Source organism: Haemaphysalis longicornis, unplaced genomic scaffold (genome assembly GCF_048455015.1).
Source record: "Haemaphysalis longicornis isolate Haplotype H1 unplaced genomic scaffold, Haemaphysalis longicornis Haplotype H1 scaffold_1, whole genome shotgun sequence".
NCBI lineage: Eukaryota > Metazoa > Arthropoda > Arachnida > Ixodida > Ixodidae > Haemaphysalis > Haemaphysalis longicornis.
This window is the reverse complement of record NW_027526203.1, coordinates 17,987,737-17,997,075: the sequence shown is the minus strand read 5'-3', so window position 1 is coordinate 17,997,075 and position 9,339 is coordinate 17,987,737. Positions and strand designations below refer to the sequence as shown.

Sequence of the window (9,339 nt, the reverse complement as noted above, 5' to 3'; positions counted from 1 at the left end):
GTAGAAGGGGACTTCCGATTTTTGTGGTGGAAATGCGAGGCCTCTTTCGGTTACGTATTTTTGAACCGTGTCAGCGGCTGCTTGCAGGCGTTCTTGTATATCCCCATCGCTTCCTCCTATGGTCCAAATCATGATGTCATCAGCATAAATGCTGTGAGTTACATCCGGAATTGGTCGTAGTAAAACAGGTAGCATAATCATTGCCACATTGAAAAGAAAGGGCGATAAGACCGATCCCTGTGGTGTTCCGCGGCTGCCCAAGCGTATGGAGTTCGACTGGAGGCCTGGTACGGTTAGTTGTGCAGTTCGTTGCGCTAAGAAATCCGCGATATAGTTATAGGCCTTCTTTCCCACGTGGAGGTCGCTCAGCTTGTGGAGAATAGCGCTATGTTGCACGCAGTCAAAAGCTTTCGTGATATCTAAGACCAAGATTGCCCGAGTGTCTAGTGGGGATACAGGGGAGTTCGCGATGGTTTGATGCTGTAACTGGAGCATGACGTCTTGCGTTGATAGTGATGGCCGGAAGCCCACCATTGTATGGGGGAAGAGTTGGTGTTCTTCCATGTACCGATGCAGGCGGTTCAAAACTACGTGTTCGAGCAGTTTGCCCAAACACGGGGTCAAAGAAGTGGGCCTAAGGTTCTCAAGCTTCAGTGGCTTTCCGGGTTTGGGAATAAACGTAATGAGAGCGCTTTCCACGTAAGAGGAAGACGGCCGTTGTCTCACATTTTGTTCATGTAAGCTGTGAGGTCTTCTACGGATGAGTCGTCCAGATTGGTAAGTAATAAAGTGCAACAAGGTCGAGAACTGGGCTAGTTGGTATACATTCATGATTTACCAGCGCAAATTAGACGGGAAGAGAGAGGAGTACACAACAACTACCCTACCAATTTCGCGACCCTCTCCTCCTTTGCTTTCTTCATTATTAAGATTTTTCTTTCACTCGCCGGTCCTGACATCGTTCACTCGGTTACGCCGACAAAGCGGTTCAGCCCAGAGACGGCCGCCAAAGGGTTGCGCCCTAAAAGTGCTTTCCGTTATCGGAATCAAATCCGGGTTCCTCGCGCTATGAAACCGGCGTCTATTCGTTGGCGCTGTCATTGCATCCGTGGCGCACAGCATTTCCTTCGAGTTCGTAGTGCGTGCGTTCACTTTGGACTTCGGCTGAGTTGAAGTGAACTTTGGCTTCAGACTTTGGCAGTTTGTATTTTGTACATTAGGGGGGCAGATTATGTACTTCGATTTCACTCAATTTGCATGGAGAAAGCGTAGACATTTTAACCATCTTTCTCTCAAAGAGGGGCACACCTAAACAAAGCCAAAGTAAAGCTATTGAAGACTACCAGTTCCGCTGCTACTTCCGTCTTCGCATCTCAATTGCAAAGCTGTCCAATTTTTTTTTACAAAAAAGAAAAAAATTAGGCCTTTGTGTTGTCGTGAAACTAACAAAAAAAAACGCTCTTCTCTGGGATGAAAAGGCAGTGCTCTACGTACACAACAACCTTATAAAGTTCAGCATATTTGAATTGTTGGGGTGCAGAGATCTAACGAAGGTCGAGATGATCATTTTAATCAATCAATCTATCAACGAATCAATCAATCAAATAATAAATAAATTTGTAAACTAACGTAATAACTGTGCCGGTGGGTTTTTTGGGATAAAGTTTCTTGTATTTTTTAGAGCTAAGTCTACACCACGGTCGTGGAACTCATGCGTCAACAGGACTAGGAACATGCTCCCGAGGCCGTCAACCTGATGTCGCGGGAGTTCACGATCTCCCGCCGTCAAGCCGTTCTCACCCTCCTAAAGCCTCCGGCCGACGCAACAGATGACTACAAGGCGCTGGCGTCACGGCAGCTGAGCTTCACCTCACCGTCAGCACTCGCTACACGAAAGTCGAGGAATATTCCACTGCTGAGGGAGCACACGAGATCCAATAACAAATTTTCGTCACCTTTCTCGTGCGAATTGGCGCTTAGGGCTGTGAAACATTTCAGTAGCATCCTTTTAAAAAAATCTAACAAGAACAAAAATCTGGTTTAACACGGCCCCGACTATTGCGAAATTGATTTTCACATTCAGGTTGCTTTTAAGGGCTCACAGCTTGAACGAACAGCGAAGAAGATTAGGAATGGTAGTTCGTTGTCTGATTCATGACGTCTCTGTCAGCGACATCAACCTAATTTAGCAGTGTTTTCTTAACCTACCAAACAGGCACAACATTTGAGCGCGATAACTTCCAAACAGATAATATAGAGCTCGCCAGTAGCCCTAGCCCTAAAAGCCAGCTTGCGACAGCATGCAGCAAATCCGTCAACCTTTCCGGGGGAGGAATGGGTGGGGGAGGGTGTAAGATTTCCTTCCCTCCGGGTGACCTTGGAGGGGGACAGGACCAACAAAATAAGGTGCGGAATATAAAATTCTTCCTGCTTCCCGACTTTACCCTTCAAGCGCTGGCTTATGTACTCGTCCAAACTTCCTAACTACGAAAACACTGCGCTGCTTACGTTTACAAACAGGTACGGATACATGGAGGAGACAGAAAAACAAACGCAGAAAAGCGCGTGTGTGCACTTCTCTGTGTGTGTTTTGTCTTTCTCCATTTTATGCCCGTTTTTGTAAACCCAAGTTGCGCAGTGTTTTTAGTCCACCTTTCAAGGCTATCTTAAAGGACTAAATTTCTCGCTTTCGGTTTTTATGTTGTAAAGAACACCCACTGGTCCAGTAATTACAAAAATCGAATCAAAAGCGATCAGCCGCCAGCACAGAATTAGTTACCGTACTTACCCGATTGTAACGCGCACCTTTTTTCCGCAAAAATAGGCTGAAAAATTGTATGCGCGTTAGAATCGGATACGAATACACCTCCATTGAGAAGCTTCTCAACACCGGGACATACAACACCTTTGAGGAGCTTGTTGAAGCCCAGCTTGTTGGCCAACTCCACCGCCTGGCCTCTACACCAACGGGTCGCTCCATCTTAACAAAACTGGGCTCATCCTTTGCTACGCAGCACGGAGATAAGGTCAGTTTGAGCGACTCTCTCCGGTCCCGCTACAGTGTGGCCCCCATCCCGCGGAACATGAATCCTGCCTTCCATCAAGAACGCCGCCTTGCCCGGGCCAAGGCCTTACACAAGGCCCATGCTTCGCACCCCACTACCCTGCACGTCGACGCAGCGGAATATCCCGACTGTGCAGCCTGCGTCGCCGTAGTCGTCAATTCCCGAGGAGACTCTGTTGCTTCCTGCTCGGTCTCCACGCCTCACCCTGAAGTTGGCGAAGAAGTCGCCATTGCCCTCGCCCTTACAGCTGCCCCGGCCACTGCAATAATCTCCGACTCGCAGACGGCTCTTCGGAACTTTGCGACGGGTCGTGTATCCCCCATCACCGCACGTATCCTGCAGACAGCACCGAATCCGCCTGCACATTGTTCACGCCTGATATGGACTCCGGCCCATTCGTCCCTTCCGGGTAACGAGCTAGCTAACGAGGTACCCCGAGATTTCTCCTGCCGGGATGGCTCGGATGCTGCCTCTCCACCTCGGGCGGGAGGGAGGGATCGTCTGGTTAGGTATCGGGACATAACACAGCACTACCGCCTTAGTAGGACGCACTTCCCCGGCCCCGCTCCCACCTTAAAGCGTAGTCAGTCTGTTTAGTGGCGTTGGTTGCAAACTAACACCTTCCCACATCCCGCATTGTGCCACCTCCACTTCCCCACGCGATACTGCCACACGTGCGCAATGGTGCGGCGCGCCTTTCGCTTCCCTCCACCACATAGTGGGCGCGTGCCCCTCCAAACCCCCTTTCCATGCTACTCTGTCCCTGCCCCTTACCATGGTAGAGCAATGGGAGGCTACGCTGCTCAGCTCCGACCCACAAGTGCAGAAGTGTGTAATCCAGCTGGCCGAACTCGCCGCAAGGGCCCACGGGCTCCTGGCCGTCGACTGGGGGACTGTAGTGTGCCGGTGCTCCCAGCCGGCGCCTCTTTGTTAACAGCTTTGGATGAATAAAGTTTTCACCTCCACCACCACCACCACCACCACCACCACCACCACCGAAACTGCCAAAACAGCTGAAATTTTGTTCCACCCATCGCCATCGCCATCTCAAGATGGCGCCAAAGCTTTTAGCAACAATTTTTCGGATCTAGGCGCCTAGGCTTTTCTTTCGGCGTTCACACAAATCGTCAAATTATTCCACTTGCGTGCTTTATAACAGCAATTGCAGCAGCCGCAACGAAGGTGCGCCGCTTCGCGGCTTACAAGCGGCTCCCACGCGTTCACGAGCGGTTGGCTGAAGCGTATGCCTGTGGAGAAGCTCGCGGGACGGGCATGCGAGACGTGGGCCACAATCCCATCGAACATGGTTGAACGTTCGTTCAGAAGTGCGGCATCGGGAACGCGCTTGACGGCACCAATGACGAGATGTTGCAGTCAGCGGAAGGCGACAAGGAGCTCTTGGAGAGCGACGAGGAGTGAGATGAGTGAGATTACTTCGGGGAATAAATCGCCCGTTTCTCTCGCATTCGTTTTTCTTGCTCACAAAGTTCCTTGCGCGTTACAAACGGAGGTGCAAGTTTTTTCGGTTTTTTGCCTGGAAAATCGGGTGCGCGTTAGAATCGGGGGCGCGTTAGAATCGGGTAATTACGGCATAACGCATTTATCCAATCAGTTTCAAATTAGGCCATCACACGCAAAACGGCCGTTCAAATGCAGGACGGACGGTGTTACGTCACGGTTTTGTGGCCGCAAGAACTGTTGGTGCTAACGTGAATCAAATACCCGTGAGTTCAGGGGCGTTTGCCGCATCGTCTTGCTACGATTGCACATGGGGCCCTATTCTCGACTGCACAAATTCAGAGTGAGAATTCACCATGTTTTTGCGTAAGCACAACGTAAGCAATCAGTGACGGGATGAACGTACAGCTATGACAACATGCAGTGTAATTTGACGCTTCGCTCATAAAGATCACAACCGATGTATCAAATATTGCCCATAAGAGATATAAAACCCCTTGGCATATATTTTAAAAATTAATACGGTAGCTGAGGCTGGCAAGGGAAACACATTTCTGCAGGTCAAAATTGGCGCCAGCGCCACAAGGCGATCGAGTAACGTTTATCCAAAAGCGAGCGAAAGGGGATGTTGAGCTATAGAACGACGGACATTTACCTCTTTCAATCGCTTTTAGTAACATAGTTGAGGTCTCTGCTTCAATGCAAGCTTTGTTGCGTTATCACCTTCCCGGCCGCCACCACCGGATTGCTATTGTCTGCTGCTATTTTACAAGCATTACAAGTTTATGGCGTGATCACAGAAAAAGACAGTCGCGACAATCGCTTGTATGACGCATAAGGGCAGCGAAGAACTACAAATGATAACCGCGGAGCGTACCCATGTCACTGATTCACTCATTCGTCGAGCTCGACTTCAATCAGCGCACTGAGTGCAGTAATGCATAAAACACTCACTTTTTGTTATTTTCCTTTTGAGTTAGATCATGGGACCCAGCAGCTTACTAGGAGGAGTGTGGACAAATGCCATGCATTGGGGTCTCTCTGTCATTGAGAGGCTTGTACTGTCCTCTTATGTTGCTGCTCCGCCAAACAAAAAAATTAGTTTCTTGCCAAACGTAAAAGCAAATTACGGCCCATTATTTGTATGCTCCGTGATAGCCGACTTGGAAACAGTCAAAACTATAATAATTCTTTCCTTAGAAAACATGCTCTAAAATGCATATCATACGAAACTGCGCTTGCTGCAAATTCACGAGGTTTTCACGGCGACAGCAGCTGCCATTTTCAAGCTGTTACCTAACATTACGTCACTTCTACGCAGGCTGAAGTTGCCAATGTGTCACGGGATGGTTCCCGCCAGCTGTTCAAATTACGTCACGCCTTCTCGGCCAATCACAGAAAGTACGTGACATACAAGCTGTATTGATGTAAGATAGCAAAGACAGCCATACGTTGTCATGTCCTCCGAAGTCAGTCTAGTTTTTTCATTGCCGGCCAAGAATAATGCGTTTTCGGTAAAGAGAAATAAGGCAAACTTTAGAACTGGTGCCCGTAAACGTCATGAAACGTCAAAATGACGACGCACGCATAACCTCTTTGTCAACCGGAACCATGTGATCAAAATTCAAAGCTATTCAGAAAAAAACGTCCGGCAAATTCACAGTTCACTGTGAATTTGTTCAGTGGAGAATAGGACCCATGGCCCGCACTCGCCCGCGCAGTCGACATGTCGTGTGAATCGTCATACTCGGATGAGTCGCTGCCACCCGACAGACAGACAGATAGAACAACTCTAGGTGGTCACAGCTGAGGTGATTAGGCCGGTGACTTCTTCGCCGTCGTCAGTTTTTTAATATCGCTGAAGCTCGAACCGGCGCAGACCATGGTATATCAATAGCTTGTAGCCGCTCTTCCATATCAATATGATCGCTGAAAAGAAGTTCCACATGCGAGAAAGTAGATGTTAGTGTGGTGGAAAATTGGACTAGGCATTGTTTTCAACGCTGATTTTAAAAGCGGCGATCAGATATCTGCCGCAATGCCAAGTCTACGCTGGCCGGCCGCGAAGGTTCGACGGGCCATTCCGGGCACCCCCGCGCGCAGTGCGGCGAGTGGCCGAAGGATGGCGCTGCGTGCACGGAAGAATGAAAACCGGCCACGGCAGGTGTCTCAGTCACCGATCGCTCAAATGACAGTTATAGCGAAAATACTGTTCCGCATGAGAGACATTCCGTGAGCTTGCCATAACATAACGTTGGCGTTCCGTGACGAGACATTCCGTGAGCATAACGAGACATTCCGTGAGCTTGCCATAACATAAGGTGGGCTCGGTGGCTGTGCCACGACGCAGTCTAATCCACTTCTGTTCATGATGCAGGAATTCGTACGCGCTATCTCCTGCGTGCTGGTACCCGTTCTTCTGGCCCCGGTATCATGCATCGATGCGAGCAACCCTCTCCCGCCAAGGCCCGTCAACGCAGATGACTGGCGCCAACTTCCAGAATTAGCCACCACTGCCCTATCGACGCTGCAGCCCGGAAACTGGACGCTCGAAAGTGCTCTAACAGCTACACCGTCATCGACTTCAGCAAGCGCACAGCGTATAAATCCCCCCCACCAGCCGGCCGCGCTCTGTGGGCTCGGTGGCTGTGCCACGACGCAGTCTAATCCACTTCTGTTCATGATGCAGTTCAGTAATCAACACTGTATCTTTGCTAAAAAAACAAGCAACCGATGCCTTGTTCAGCTACCGAGCCCCCAGTGCTGTGTTTGCATTATTTCTGATTGTATGAACATTGTGTTCTCTCTGCTGTTACTGTTGGGTGGAGATATTGAAACTAACCCTGGTCCAACCACCCTAGAGGAAATAATGACTGAACTTAAAAGCCTGTCTTCCGGTCAATCCCAGCTCATTGGCGATGTACAACTCCTAAAAAACCAGCTATCTACCACTGATAAAGCCATTTCCGAACTAGGCAAGAGAATTGACAGTCTAGAATCCCACTACAGTAGTGTCGACACACTCAGAACCGATCTTGACGCCATGGCCGCCGCCACCTCCCAGATGGCTACCCAGGTCTCTGTACTGGAGGCTCGACTGGACGATGCGGAGAATCGTTCCAGACGGAACAACTTGTTGTTTTACGGCATAGCGGATGACAAGCCATCCGAAACGTATGCAGAGTCTGAGGAGCGTATTACTGGGTTTTGCAGGGACCACCTAAAAATAACTGTCGAATCCAGGGATGTCGAGCGTGCCCACCTTCTTGGCCGCCACTCGCAAGACCGGTGTCGGCCTATTATTGTGCAGTTTACATCCTTCAAAACCAAGGAAGCTGTCCTTGCTAATGGTCCCCAGCTTAAGAACACCGATTTTAGCATCGGGGAGGATTTCTCGCATCGGGTCCGGACCGGAACGCACGGAAGCATCTTCTTACTTTTGCTAAAGAAAAATCAGGTCCCTTCCTTTTACGGTATAAGACCCTTTTTATGGGCTCCAAACGATACGTATTTAACGAGGCAACTGAAAATGTAGAAGAAAGCTCGTAGCAATTGCCTTCACGCCCCAGATCTTCTAATGGTCCCGTTTTTGGTCACAAAGCTAATCTTTCTTTTTCGGTCATTTTCACCAACATACGTAGCTATCTTTCCAAACGCGACCACGTGTCCGCCCTTCTACCTTCATCTAGTAGTAGCCTACTCATACTAACTGAAACGTGGTTGACCTCTGACGTCACCGACTGCGAAATTTTGACCGACTTACCTCACTTTAATCTTTTTCGAAAAGATCGTCCCGGCACCCGTGGCGGCGGCGTCCTGATTGCTACAAACGAAGAACTTTCATGCTCCCTTATAAACATTGCGTCCGATCTCGAAATATTGTGGTTACTCTTTCGTTCCGTACCACAGTCCGTACTATTAGGAGTTTGTTATAGGCCTCCCAAAAGTAGTCCGGATTTCGCGCGCCAGCTTAATGGTATTTTAGCCGAACTTACGGCCAAATACCCAAATGCTCGCGTCCTCCTCCTGGGGGACTTCAATTTTCCTAACATTGATTGGCTTAACCTAACTTCATCTGCACCCAATGCAAAGGAAGCTAACGATTTCCTTGATGTTTGCCTCAACTTTAATCTCACTCAGCTGATAACACAACCTACACGTGTTACTGAAGATACCGCTAACATTCTTGACCTAATCTTAACAACTGATCCTGAGAGCCTGTCTTCTATAACATATCTTGATGAAATAAGTGACCATAAGGTCATTCACGCTAATTTTACCTTCGTTCCTCAAATGCGCCAAGCCTGCAGTAAAACTATTAGGCTATATGACAAGGGTAACTACGGGGCCATCACTCGTGAACTTGAAGCCTTTCTTCCGACGTTTCGAGATGGTTTTTGGGAGCGACCCATTAACGATAACTGGTTAATCTTCAAAAACAAATTAAACCAGCTAGCTGATCAATTTATCCCTAAAATACCTTTCCGTCCCACCCGCCAAAAACCTTGGTTTACTAAAACATTAAAAAGGCTTGAAAATAAGAAGAAACGCCTCTTTCGGGCTGCGAAGAATAAAAACAGTGACTCTGCATGGGAAAAATATAAGGTTGCCGAGAAAGCATATTCAAGTGAAGTGCGCAACGCCAAGCACACATTTTTCCATACGGAACTACCGAAAATACTTACTGATTCACCGAAGCGTTTCTGGCAAATAATAAACCCACATAACACGCCCCCCCTCGCCCTTACTAATGATTCTGGTCAAGAATCAAGTTGTTCAGAATGTGCCAATATATTCAATGCCGCCTTTTCGTCTG

The 9,339-nt window shown here is 48.7% G+C and overlaps 1 pseudogene; it reads left to right on the top strand.

Moving 5' to 3' along the window:
* Window positions 1-6,894: 6,894 nt before the first annotated feature.
* On the top strand, window positions 6,895-9,060 carry LOC144163260 (uncharacterized; annotated as a pseudogene).
* The last annotated feature ends 279 nt before the right edge of the window (window positions 9,061-9,339 follow it).